Here is a 14,341-nt window from a genome sequence, read left to right on the forward strand (position 1 = left end):
TCAGCAGACACCTGCGATCAGAATCGGAGATGCTCAAGGCTTTGAAGACTTCAGCACGGCAGTCAACTCACTAGTTGGTATGCTAAATTCCACAGACGGGCCTGCCAGATATGAGCTTCAATGTGGCTCACATGTTGACACTTTGCTTAGCAAACTCCCTGTGAACTACAGAGACTCCTTTGTTGAACACTGTCTGAGGCGAGGTATCATCACAAGTGGGTCGAGCAGAACATACACTCTGGTGGATTTAGCTACATGGTTGGAAACTAAATCACAGGCTCTCCAGATATCTCGTCGCGCCTCAGAAGGGACACAAGGGCAAGCTGAACGTGGTGTATCCAGGTCTGCAAAACATCCAAAGGGAAAGCACACCACAGTGTTGTTGAATACTGCGCAGGATACTCCACAAACATCAAAGCCCATTCAGCCTTCGGCTGAATCTGCATCATCAAAGAAACGTGAACGATTCAAGCCTTTTTGTCCATATTGTAAGAATCAAGAGCATTATCTAAATGGATGTTCAGACTTCACTAAATTGAACTCCTCCCAGAAGGCCGAATGGATCAAACAACAGAACAGGTGCTGGAGATGTGGTAGAGGTCACAAGCCTGACAGTTGCACTTTAAAGAAGCCCTGCTCCACATGTGGTGAACAACACCTGCTCACTCTGCATGAGGTAGCGACTACATCACGACAGAGTGTCCTGACTGTCAGCACTGCATCTACCGTCGTTTACATGGACCAGGTCAGTCACTCACGTCGAGTGATGCTCAAAGTTGTTCCTGTCCGTTTACGTCATGGAAGAAGGACTCTGGACACTCACGCGCTGCTTGACGATGGCTCCGAGAGGACTATCATATTGCCTGCTGCAGTGAAACATCTTGGCCTCAAAGAGGAGCCTGAATGTCTTACTCTGAGAACAATCAGACAGGACATCGTCCAATTGCAGGGAGCTTCTGTTACACTGGAGATATCTGCCATATCCAACCTTGGTGTCAAGCACAAGCTCCAGAGAGCATTCACTTCTGCAGAGTTGGACCTTGCAGAGCAATCCTGCCCAGCTGACGTTCTCAAGAGAAAGTATCATTACCTACGAGATGTTCCTATTACTGCCTTCAGCAAAACAAAACCCTTGATTCTAATTGGGTCAGACAACCCACATCTGATCACAGCCATACATCCAATCCGCATGGGATCACCAGGCACTCCTGTTGCTGTGTGCACTCAGTTAGGATGGGCTATCCAAGGACCTGCAACCTTCCTACAACAGCCCTGCCGACAGAGTTCCTGCCTACATATCTCCTTTCTATCACCAGCTCAAGAGCTACGGCATAATGTGGAGAAATTGTGGCAGCTGGACACTCTGCCACAACACCATGGTAAGGAGATAACACGGTCCAAGCAAGACAATGCTGCACTTGCTCTGCTGGAGAAGGATTCAGTGCGGGTCGAGGTGGATGGTGTAAAGAGATATGCTACACCTCTTCTCTGGAAGAAAGACATCCCTGTGCTTCAAGCACCATCTTCTGCTGTAATGGGGCTCATGCGAGGTACTGAGCGACGGTTGTCAAGTAATCCAGAACAGGCCTCCATCTACAACAAAGAAATACACAAATTGGAGGAAGCTGGATATGCTGTGAGAATAACCGGTGAGGAAGCTGAGAATTCCCTCAACTCATGGTATATTCCCCATCACATGGTGTACCATAATGGGAAAGCAAGAGTTGTGTTCAACTGCTCTTTCACGTATCAGGAGCTCAACCTCAACAACAACCTGCTACCTGGTCCCAACCTAGGTCCACCCTTAGTGGGAGTACTACTCAGGTTTAGAGAGCATGCTGTTGCCATCAGTGGTGATATTCGTGCAATGTTTCACCAGGTGAGGCTCCTCACAAAAGATCAGCCTTTCTTGCGCTTCCTGTGGCGAGACATGGAACGAGACCGGAAGCCAGACATATATGAGTGGCGTGTGTTACCATTTGGGACTACATGCAGCCCCTGCTGCGCCACTTATGCAGTCCAAAGGCACGTCAGGGACCATGCAGAGGGCAATGAAGATGTGATGGAATCAGTCTTGAGCGCCTTCTATGTGGACAACTGTCTCCAGTCTCTGCCATGTCCTCAGCAGGCCAATGCACTCATCGTCAAAATGAGAGCTTTATTTGCCAAAGGTGGATTTGATGTCAGGCAGTGGGCCAGCAATATCCCAGATGTAGTTTCCCATCTCCCCTCTGACGCCAGGTCAGAGTCCTGCGAACTTTGGTTCTCAGCCAACAAGACAGAGCCTCAAGAGTCTACTCTTGGTCTTCGTTGGCACTGCCTTTCTGATGAGCTAGGTTACAAGCATAGATTCACCCCCAACACAGAGCCTACCATGAGGACGGTGTATCGCGTACTTGCAAGCCAGTATGATCCTTTGGGGTTCATAATCCCATATACCACCAGGGCTAAAGTACTGGTACAGGCACTGTGGCGGACTGAGCGTCAGTGGGATGATCCCATTCAAGATGACTTGCTTCCAATATGGCAGGCATGGGAATCTGAGCTGGTTGACCTGCAAAATGTCACCATTCCCCGGCGTTACACTCCATTCAACATCACAAATGAAGAAGTGGAGTTGCATGTATTCAGTGATGCATCAGAGAAAGCGTATGGGGCTGTGGCTTACCTGCGTGTGGTGGACACAGCTGGTCAAACTCATGTCTCATTCATAATGGCACGATCACGGGTTGCCCCCAAGAGGCAGTTATCGATCCCGCGTCTGGAATTATGTGCAGCGCTGAGTGGCGCCCAACTTGCCAAAGTCCTGAATGGAGAGCTCACACTACCCATCAAACGCTGCATCATGTGGTCAGATTCCACCACCGTATTGAAGTGGATCCAGTCTGAATCTCAGCAATATAAAGTGTTTGTGGGAACTCGTGTTGCCGAAATACAAGAGCTGGTTGGTGCTGATAATTGGAAGTATGTCGATTCCAAGAATAATCCAGCGGACGACATAACCCGAGGACTGAGTTTGGTCCAGCTTGCACAACCCAATCGCTGGCGTAACGGCCCTCCTTTCCTTCAGCATCCACTTGAGCATTGGCCAGTTTCTCCCTCCATGGTTGTGGATGATGCTACAGAGCTTCGACAGGGTCTCTTCTGTGGTACTATTTCCACCACCGACGCATCACTTCCTGACTTGAGTTCCTGTGTATCGTGGGATGACCTTTTACTTACCACTCATCAGTCCCTCCATGGGGCGGCCTCACCATCTATGACAGCATCTGAACGAATTGAAGCTGAAGTTGCCCTTCTAAAGAGAGCACAACTTGAGAGCTTTCCTGAAGAGGTGACGGCACTCAAAGCTGGCAAGGTCATACGAGCTAGCAGCAGACTGAGTTCCCTTTCACCTGCATTGGATGGAGTTCTTGGACTCATAAGAGTTGGTGGTAGGCTTCGTAAGGCTGAAGAGCTAGGTGAAGACACTCTTCATCCTATCCTCCTCTCCCCTGATCACATGATTACCCGTCTCTTGATCCAGGACTATGACAAGCGCCTCCTTCACCCCGGTCCTGAGAGGGTCTTTGCTGAAGTCAGGAGGTCATATTGGATACTACGAGGACGTCAGGCCATCCGAAAGCATCAGAGACTGTGCGCTGAATGTTGTAAGTGGCGCAAAAGGCCTGTGGTACCTCAGATGGCTGATTTGCCAGCTGCGCGGCTCCGTCTGAATCAGCCCCCTTTCTGGTCCACAGGAGTCGACTGTTTTGGCCCTTACAATGTGAAAATAGGCAGAAGACAGGAAAAAAGGTGGGGAATCATATTCAAGTGCCTGACCACAAGGTGTGTCCATCTGGACCTCCTCTGTCATATGGATACAGATTCTTTCCTCCTTGCCCTTCGAAGATTCGTGGCCAGGCGAGGGAAACCCTTTGAGCTCATCTGCGATCAAGGTACTAATTTTCGTGGAGGGGACAGAGAACTCAAAGAGGCCCTTGCTCAACTTGAACCTTCCCTCAAAGAACAGCTTGCTGGACAGAGTATCTCCTTCAGATACAATCCTCCCCATGCACCACACTTCGGAGGAGCATGGGAAAGGGAGATAAAATCTGCCAAGGCTGCCCTTCAAGTGGTACTTAGAGATCAGCCAATGCCTGAGGAGGTTCTTGCCACAGTGTTAGTGGAGGTTGAAGGAATTTTAAATTCAAAGCCACTGGGATATGCATCATCAGATGTGGCAGACCCAGACCCAGTCACGCCTAATCTGCTCTTGATGGGGCGGCGTGATGCATCCCTGCCACAGGCCTTGTATGGGCCTGAGGCTCTACTGGGACGAAGACGCTACCGACACAGCCAGGTCATCGCTGACCACTTCTGGAGCCAGTTCATCCGAAGATATCTACCCAACCTTCAACTGCGGCAGAAATGGAAGGGCTCTACAGGCGATCTCTCTGTTGGACAGGTAGTCCTTGTGATGGATTATCAACTCCCTCGTGCCTTGTGGCCTGTTGGACGGGTGAGCAAGGTTATCGCAAGTGATGACGGGAAGATCCGGACAGCTGAAGTGGACATCAATGGCAAGACTTATCTTCGTCCAGTTGCCAAACTGATTGACTTGCCTGAAATGCCCAATGATGTAACTGGTGTAACCTAAACACTGGTGCGCAAGGACTTTATGTTGTTCACAAATTTAGCTTGTAAATTTGGGGGCGGCTGTACAAAATCCCTGCTCCTCCCGAAAAGGGACGTTGTCTCTTTAAGAGCATCTTGCGTTGTCCACGAGGGTTACGTGTGTACGCATGCTTTTCTTTTGGTGCGCGATCTGAATGTGTAGAGACGTTACTGTTAGTCCAGCACATTGTTTGGAAACGTAGCACTTTATTTTGTCCTGTTGTGCGTTGATGACTAAATGTAAGTGACATTTACTACTGTTAACTGTTGTTTAATAAGAGTACGATGTCTTAAAACATATTAGTTTAATTGCCGCGAATGTGTGGAATGTTTAGCCATGTAAGTCACGTTATTTTAGGCTTTCCACGTGTTACTTTATACTGCCACTTCGTGGTGTTATTACTGACATTTACCCTCTTCAGTATAGTAATGTATATTTAGCATTTCTTGATTACACAGTAACAATCTGATTCTGATTGTATTCTGTATTTATTATTTTCTAGAAACCACAACTTGATACAACACATGACAAACAATACAACTTAACAAATTATAATTCAACATACAAGTCAGATACTTTTGGATTGTGGAATAAATGGTCAATAACATCTCCCTGGAAGATTTGCATTCTTTCTGACCGAAGAATTAGACCAGCAGTTGTACGACCCGCAACACATTCAATTATTTCCTACAAGTGTCATGTTTGCAGTCACACATACTCCGTTGTACAGTTGCAAAACACACTTTGTGTGTTGGTGGCCACTATGTGCAATTTGTTTAGGCAAAACAAAAACTTTTGGTTAAAGGAGATTCTCAAAAATGCAAAAATTGGTTTGCATGGATAATGCACATCGACAGCCTACAATTTGCTACAATTTGCGTAATGCTGCCTAGCAAGACACTCATTGCAATAACTTCATAGTATTTTCTTTTTTTTTTGTCACTTTACAGTTTTTTCCAATTGCTAAAACACAATTTTGAAAACTCGCACACAATTTTGAAAATTCACACACAATTCTCAAAACCACACCCCAAATTGCAAAATACCTCAATCTACCTAGCAAAATGAAACACTGCAACCAAAACTGCATATAACATTACCAAAATCAAACTTTTGCACCACATGGCGCACACTTCATTCTTTCACAAGATTTTTGTCTAAGCAAATACACACTGTTGGTCATAATGGAAAACACTCTTATCTTTAGTATGCTTTGCCATAATTCTAAAATAGTTTAAGTAGAAAGTTCTTTACGTGCACATAAATATTTGCAGATACAGATGCATGCTGTTCAAACTTTCTTTTCACCAAGTCAGTGCAACATATGCACAGCAAGTATATTTTTATTGGACTCTCCCTTCCCCTCTCATTCTCAATCTCCCTCTCCCTCTTCTCTCTTCCTGCAAAGTCTTCCATTTTTGTTGTAAAAAAGGTGCTTGTTGTTCGCTTGTTTTACTGTATTGTTTTTACTGTATCTTTGTAAAGCACATTGTGTTGCCCTGCTGGACAAAATGTGCTATATAAATAAAGTTGCCTTGCCTTACCTTACCTGTGGTCTTTTCATAGTGCTTACTTCCTGATGGAAGTGGTATAAATTAAGCATTGAGGTGTTTGGCTAGGTGGCACACGTATTGGTCAATTAGCTCATGTGTGTTATCTTGGATGGCATTGTTTTGAAACTGCAAACATGTGACTTTATGTCAGATTTTTGTGTCTTATGCAGAAAACCGTGTTCAGTGCATGCAAAAAGTGCCATTTTGCATTGCAAAATGTGTGTAAAGCTGAAAATGTGTTTAGGCATTTGGAGACTTGAGAGGATGTGTTGCTCTCTGTGTGTCAGTTTGAATAATTGTGCTATGAATGTCATTTTAGTGTGTTAGCAATTGGAAAAAACTGTAATCACTAAAGTGGCACCAGAGGATCAAATGAGGGTTCAGAGGGGTTCTCTGAAGTTAAATGTTAAATAAATGTTTCTGCACTCTGTGTAAGCTACTCAGCGATGTCATGACGGTGAAATATGAGCGTGACCTTGGAAACAAATGGCTCCCAATCCATTTGAGCTCATTTGGCTCTGGCATGGCTGATGTGAATTGTAGTTTGGCTACATTATTCAGACCAAGCCCTCTAAGACATATTTTCATCTCTGTTACAGAAATGATGTAATTATATTGCAGTGAGGTCAGCTTGCAAGGGACTGCTTTTTTGAGGGAACCATATTTGGTTAAAACAGAATTTTCACTATAATAAGAAAGACTAAAAAAAAATAATCCAGTTTGAAAAGGGTTAGAGACATTTGTTAAAACCCTTTGAATAGAGAACTGGATATCCGTAGCCATATTCTAAATTTAATCCCGGATGAACCGCTACCTTTTATGCCAAACAAATTACAGCACCTGTGATCACAACACAGCGGGGACACCTGAGTGCTCAGTCATTCTATGTGTGTTACTCTATTCTATGAGCGTGTCTCTCTCTCTCTCTCTTTCTCTCTCTCTCTCTCTCTCTCTCTCTCTCTCTCTCTCTCTCACACACACACACACACACACACACACACATTCTCTCTCTCTCTCTCTCTCTCTCTCTCTCTCTCTCTCTCTCTGTGTGTTTGTGTTTATAGGGAACATTTGCTTTAACAGACAAGTTTTCCCACAGGCCCAGAGGCTCACCCACCCATTCACATAACTTAAAGTATCGTGAATGTTACTCACATACACAACCAGTCTTCCCTCTGTTTTGATTCAAAACAATATGCTTTAAATAATACAACATACAACACAACCCCCCCCCCCCCCCCTCACATACACACACACAGATGTAAAGACAAAGAACATAAATCTGTAAGTCTGAGTCACCATTTTGATTTCTCCATAGTGCATAATGCATAAAGCAGGAAGCTTTTCTGGTTAAGGATGCATGTACTATAGGGACAAATGTTCTACTTCTCAGCCTCAGAACTGCCCTCTAGAGGCAGCAATGTAGGCTAGCAAGAGAAGTTGCTTCTCCTGAAGTCTCTTGATACTTACTGAATTAACTAAACTCAGATACAGGCCACCAGTCTCACTGCTGCAACAGTGCAAAAATATCAAAGCTACGCAAAAACAAGCTTCTCTGGTTATAGAAAGTTTTGGTCCTGAAAGGGTGTTTTGGTTCGCGATTGGCTTCCCCGTTTTCCCCGCCGCGGCATCTTTTCACCTCGAAAGTGGCCGAAATCGCTCAACAGATCATTCTTTGTGCCTGTTCTACTGTAGCAGGTTGCCGTGGAAACACAACGTGAGCGCCTATCAGACAGACAGGCGATCAAAGAGCAGCACTCATCAGTGTGGAGCACAGAGAATAGGACAAGAGGGGAAGAGAAAGGGCCGGGGAGGGGAGGGAGAGCTTTTGACACTCTTCCCACTGGATGCTGTCCAGAGAGGAATTAAGGGGAAGAGCTTGGTCAGTATTAACTCTGCAAACTTTAATTCTGTAATTAAACTAAAGGGGCTTAACTCACGATGTGGCTCTTCTGCTTTTGGGAAATGAACTTAGCATGCACGCACTCACACTCTATGGCTCTGTCAGATGGAAGAAAAGGGAAGTGGTTTTATGGACTGGGGAAAGGAGTGCTTGCCTGCTGCGTTTGTGAGCCTCAGAGCTCAGTGCTTCTACGCTGGCAATACCCCTGAAATGTTGCGTATATACTTCACAATGATTGGAATGCTAATATACCTTTTCTTTTTTTCCTTTTCTTACCCTTTTTTTTAGTTTTATTTGTTTTTTTTATTACTGAAGGGTTCCTTCGAAAACTCGATGAGAACTGCCTTTGCCATGCACTCTATTTTGGTGTCCTTTCTATGTAGAACTCCTCCCACACAATAGGACAAACTCACTCCAAACACACAACAAACAGTCGACTACAGGAAAACAGACACAATGCTGGGAGTCTTGTTGTTTCTCACAGACAATGAGCCACAAATACACGCGCGCATACCCAGACACGTAACAGCCCCCCCCCCCCCCCCCCCCCACACACACACACACACACACAGAGGGTATCTCTTGATGCCCTCCCTGCAGCTTTCTTTGATTCATTGACAGTATCTGGTATCAGTTTAGACGGCGTCTTCTAACTCAGGAATGCTGATGAGGTGACAGAGATGCTGGAGTGGGGGCCGGCGCTATGGCTGTGGGGTGGAGCAGAGGAGAGGAGGAGAGTGCAGGGGAGCCATCGCACCCTATCTGTGTCTGATCCTGTCACAACGCTCCCTGTCAGCCGTGTGACATCTCGGTGACGAGCACTGATTGGAGAAGTTTGTCTAGTCTCCCCCACACCTCCCACTGCTGAGGAGATCCAGCCACCCAGGAACCAGGAACCAGGAACCAGCAGCACTGTCTCCAGTTCAGTCGGCCACTCAAGAGCCTGCGTCTGAGCCTGTCGGCTTAGAAAGTCCAGCTGAAGTTTTCACTGTAGTGTGATAACATTTTTCTCCCTCTCCTGTCTCATCCATCCATTTTATCTTTCTTTCTGTCTACTTTTATCTCTGTCCTCTCCATGTGTCCCTAGAGTTCTTTACCTCTCTCTTTCTCTCTCTTCCTCTCTCTCTCTCTCTCTCTCTCTCTCTCAAACAATCTGTTCTGCTTGCTGGGCAGAAAACTCATCAGAATCTCCTAAGTAAAACGAGGTCAGCTGCAGCCAAAAAAAGGTCTCTGGAACGACGAGAGCGCTCAACCCCCGGCATGCTCACAATCCCGAGCGCCGCACCCCCCCCCCCCCACTGGGCCCTCCAGTCCCATCGCTCTGTCCCATCTCAGCCTCTCTCCCTGGGCTTCCTGCTGGCTATGTGCTGCCCACATCCATGCAGTCCCCCCACCATCACCACCAGTGAGTGCTGGTAGGGGCCCTCCCAGCGGGTCGGACCTCGTCACCCGTCCTAGAGGGCGTCCCATGAGCCCCCACTCCCACAGGACCCCCCCGTCTTCACCGGTGGCAGCCAGGGCTCAACGTCTCATCCATGATTCAGCAGCGGAGACGAGGATGTTTACTTGTAATTGGTAAATAATTCAGTGGCGAGCATGAGGGGGTAAGATGCTCCCTGCTCTCTTCCCCTCCCCTTGGGATGTCTCCCTCTCTCCCTCTCTCTCTCTGTCTCTCTCTCTCTCTCTCTCTCTCTCTGTCTACCTCTGTCCTCTGTCCTCCTGTCTTTGCCTGCTCCAGTCCCAGCAGCGCGAACACAACCTTGACTTGTAGCCCACCAACTCCACACACAGTCGTAGTCCATCAGTTTTAAACAAGCAGCAAAGACCGACTGCGGCTGAAAGACTTTTTTTTTTGTATAAGAGCGGCTTTAAATAGCCACACAGTAGCTAGCGACACGCTCGACTTCATCCTCAGTAAGCAGTTGAGGAGGGGAGGGAAAAAAAGCTGATTGCTGCTGCGCAGGCAGAGCGGAGCTGAGCTTACCTGCCACATGGTTAAAATTCCATCCTCCATAAAGGCAGTGAAAAGTGAGAGTGGAGGGAGAGGAAGTCCGTTCCCCGGGATCCTCTCGGCTCGGAGGAGAGATGCACGTCTGTTCCCGATGCACTGCGCTCGCACAACTTGTGGGAGTGTGAGAGTGTGCGTGCATGAGTGTGTACGTGTGCGTGTGTGTTCGCAGCGAGTTGTCTGTGTGCATGTGTGAGCGTGTGTATGTGTGTGTGTGTGTTGTGTGTGTGTGTGCGCGGATCTGGCTCGGGCTGTATTGCTGCCTCCTGTGGCATACTTTCTGCCTGCCCTCCTGACACACCCCCTCTGCTCCGAGACATCTGGTGGGAGGAGCCAGCGGCGGTTAGTGCCACCCCTGACTCCTCCCCTCTCATTGGGCACAGCCGGAGCTGCCGAGAGCCTGTGGGCGGAGACAGAGCAGCAGGAGCCAATAGGAAGGTGAGGGGCGGGGACGAGCCAAGCGTGGTGGGTGTGAGATTAATGCCGGATCTGTGATGCCTAAGTGCATTTATCTCTCTCTCTCTTTCTCTCTCTCTTTCTCTCTCTCTGTCTTTTTATATTTCTATTATCCCCTTTTCTTCCTCTCACACCCTGCCACGAAAAATTCATTCCCTCTTTTTGTGTCATATTTGTGTCCCCGTCCAACAAATCTTCACACCTCATTTCCTTCCCTGCCTTTCTCTCTCTCTCTCTCTCTCTCTCTCTCTCTCTCTCTCTCTTTCTCTCTCTCACACACACACACACACAGACGGACGCGGTGAGAGAAACCGAGCATTTCACACCTCTAATGGGTCTCAGAACACAAGTGTGCCGTGCAAGGGTTCCAGTCCAGGAAAGCGAGCGCTGGAATGTGGACGAATGCGCTGGGAATGCCTGCCACTTTACGCACACCTTCCAGACGAGCGCTGTGCGGCCCGGCTGAGACGCCAGCCACCGGAGCTGTGGTCGGGTCGGGGTAATGAGCGTTGCCTGAGCCGTTCCATGATGCCGATTTTCCAGACAATGTCCAATTTGCATGTGGGGGCGAAGTCAAGCCCGTTTCAGGGCTCCTGAAAGCCTGAGATTGTATCTGCTCGAAATTACAGCGTCACATGAAAGTGCAGGGGAGAACCGCAGACTGGTGACGAATGAGCTGCGGACACGGTTAATGCACAGCCATGAGAAACAAAAGGATGTGGATTTGACACTTAGTGTGTGTGTGTGTGTGTGTGTGTGTGTGTGTGTCTGTGTGTGTGTGTGTGTGTGTGTGTGTGTGTGTGTGTGTGTGTGTGTGTGTTGTGGTGAATGCAGGTAAATACTGCAGTCACCTATTCCACCATTTCTGTTGATGCGGGTGTCAGTCACTCTGTTTTTGGTGCTGATTCATACAGTAGGCTACAGTACATTCCATCATGCCACAGGCTACAACTTGCCCTCTGTGTCAAATCTGACCTTCACTACGTAGGCCAACTGTTCCACATGATGCAAATGTAAGTGTGGGGTGCAGAGATAAATGCTTATGAATGGCTTAATTAATGTATGAACTATGACAAGTTAATACATTAGTCATAAGGAACTAAGTTATGCATTATTCATAACACATGAAATAAGGAGTCTTTCTGATTAATGTCCCCTACAGTACAATACCAATTCACCATCAGTGCATCAGTATTGTGAAGTGTTACCATTCACTGTCTGCTCCCAGTCTATCTGCTTTCTATCTGTCTGTTCACAGTTGCTATCCCTGACTGAGAGTGTGAGCATAGTGAGAGAGTAAAAGAGACATCTCGCGCCTCTGAGCTGATTAAGGCCATGTTTACAGTACGTGTGGACTCTCAGGGGTTCTGAGCTAAAGAGGGGTTCCCAGGATGGCATCACTCAGGCCCTCAGAAATGACACTCACAGTGCGTCCCGTGCCGTACACACACACATCACTGACACATGCATCTGCGTAGGAAAACCCCCACATCCTCGCACACACACACACACACACACACACACACACACACACACACACACACAGACACATCCTCGCACACAAAGATAAAAGAGCAGTCGGGGTCAGAGCGAGAGCCGGCCCTACGTGCGCACTCAGGCATCCCTATAACATCCCATAACCCTCGCCGGAACATCCCATAACCACCTCCACATGGCCCCCATCAAACAGCAACACCCAGCCTGCTATGAAACTCACTGACCCAACCCAGTGACCCAAGCAGCGGCAGACACACATTTGAAGCATTCCAGCTATTACTTAGAAGATTAAACCCCTGACTTGCAACGTACACTTTTACAGAAGATTGAATCCCTCGCTTGCAACTTAGTTATTAAGCTGATTCTCTTTTTAAATCCTAAATATCTATTTTTGCCAAAAGAAAATAAATAACATAATTTCCGCAAGAATGCAAAGCTTCAAATCGAGCATGCAGGCGTGACTTTCAGTAAGAACATCTTAAGCAGTCTGAGGAGGAACAATTCGAGTGGAAAGCCAAATAGGAAAAAGAAATGCACAGAATGATCAGCGAAGCTTGGGAGGGCCGCGGCGAGAGGCGAGGAGAAAAACACAAACACAGAGCACAGAACTTCTTGGGGGCTAAATCTTTCATTAAGCGCACAATGGAGTGGCTCCAGCCGGCTTTCTTGCTCTAATCTCACGAAAGAGTGAGCACACAGGTTTTTTTATTCACTCGCAGAGAATGGCGCTCTCTCGCTCCCGAGATGAAAGAGAGAAGTGTGGACTCTTTTTCTTTATTCAGGTGCGCTTTCACCGCACAAAGACGGATGTTACGGTTATTCCGCGCAACGCACCCCATTTACATCTGAAGCACTGGGGTGCGTCACACTCTAAAATAGCCGACAGGTTTAATGGATTGGCCTAAAATTGGCACGGAGCGGAGCACTGCAGTTTGCTCCGTCTGAAGGCCGACCCTTGGTGGAGTCGAGTGGGTTTAAAAGCTCATTTCCCTCCTCGCTTCCATCGGCGTCTCCCAACTGATCCCGCCGCGTCCGCAGCCCTCCTCATCCCGACTCTGGGAGCGCTGCGCTGGCTGGGAAGCCGGAATGTGGGGAATGTTTGGGGTCTTCGGTTCTCTTCTCTCCGCAAAGCCATTTTCGAGAGAGAAGAAGGGGAGAGAAGAAACGGACGGCTTCCGCTGGCTGATGGGCTTGACTCCTAGAGCCAGACCACACAGAGGTGGAGAGCAGGGAGGATCCAGCCGCACCCTCATGACCTCCGGAGGATTTAACGGGCCCCCCCAGCCTTCTTCTCCCACTGCCTACATCCCTTTAATGACTCTCGTATATCCTCCGGGTCAGGGCTCCGAGGCAGCGGTGTTATCTGCGGGCCAAACTCTAGAGTGCGACTTCAGCTATGGAGAAGGAAATGCCCTTGTGCTCAGCCAAACCACACTAAAGCCTGTGGTCAGTTTGACCATATGAACTCTGTGGTCAGTTTGAGGAACTGGACAATCAGCACAGAAGACCACTGCTGCTTGTATTTGAGGACAGCTTAGTGTCCCAAATCCAGCCAGCTTTGTGCATATTTCCACACAATGGCTGTCTAGTGGACTCATTAGAGCGCTGGGAGGTTGTGGGGGCGAGCGGGGGGGGGGGGGTGCTGTTTACCCGTGAGGAGCACAGAGCCGACGCCTCTCTCCTGCCACTCGGCTGCCACAGCTGCTCAGTTAGAATCCTCTCACATCTCCTGTGTGTGAGCGACCCTTGACCCCTCAAACTGAGATCATATGGATCTTTAAAGCCCTGCACAGCCTCACCTAAGCCTGATGTATGGCTCTGTCAGGAACAGAGATTCCTCTCTGCGCACACATACCACCATACACACACACACACACACATTCAGCACACAAGCCACACACATACTCAGGCAGGCAAACACACACACACACACACATAGCCACATGCACACACATATTTAGACACATACAGATGGGGAAATGTGTGTTGCAGGCCAGAGGCCAAGCTAGAGATGGCCGTAAATACACGCGATCTGACACATCTGACTGATCTGGGTTAAATGGAGTATTTGTGTTTTGTTTACGTCTAATAGCAATCAGTAGAGGGCTGTGCTCCATTCCTTAATATTTTCTCCAAAGTCACTCTCACATGTGTGAATTAATTAGTATACAAGCCAGCAGGTCCTGGTCTATGATGAACAGACGCAAAAGAAAGCGTTAAGAGGCGAAGAGCAGAGTGAATTCATTTGGAAGTGATTAGTTCGGTGT

At 47.8% G+C, this 14,341-nt stretch overlaps 1 protein-coding gene across 1 annotated transcript in view; it reads right to left on the minus strand.

Annotated features, from left to right (window-relative positions):
- The window catches only part of LOC134062187 (E3 ubiquitin-protein ligase Midline-1-like), a 42,373-nt gene extending 32,129 nt beyond the window's left edge, over nt 1-10,244 (minus strand). Inside the window, exon 1 of the mRNA XM_062518120.1 lies at nt 10,098-10,244. The gene's annotated coding sequence lies outside the window, so the exon portion shown is untranslated. The remainder of the gene's footprint in view (nt 1-10,097) is intronic.
- Between the last annotated feature and the right edge of the window lie 4,097 nt (nt 10,245-14,341).

This window comes from Sardina pilchardus, chromosome 17 (genome assembly GCF_963854185.1).
Source record: "Sardina pilchardus chromosome 17, fSarPil1.1, whole genome shotgun sequence".
Lineage (NCBI taxonomy): Eukaryota > Metazoa > Chordata > Actinopteri > Clupeiformes > Clupeidae > Sardina > Sardina pilchardus.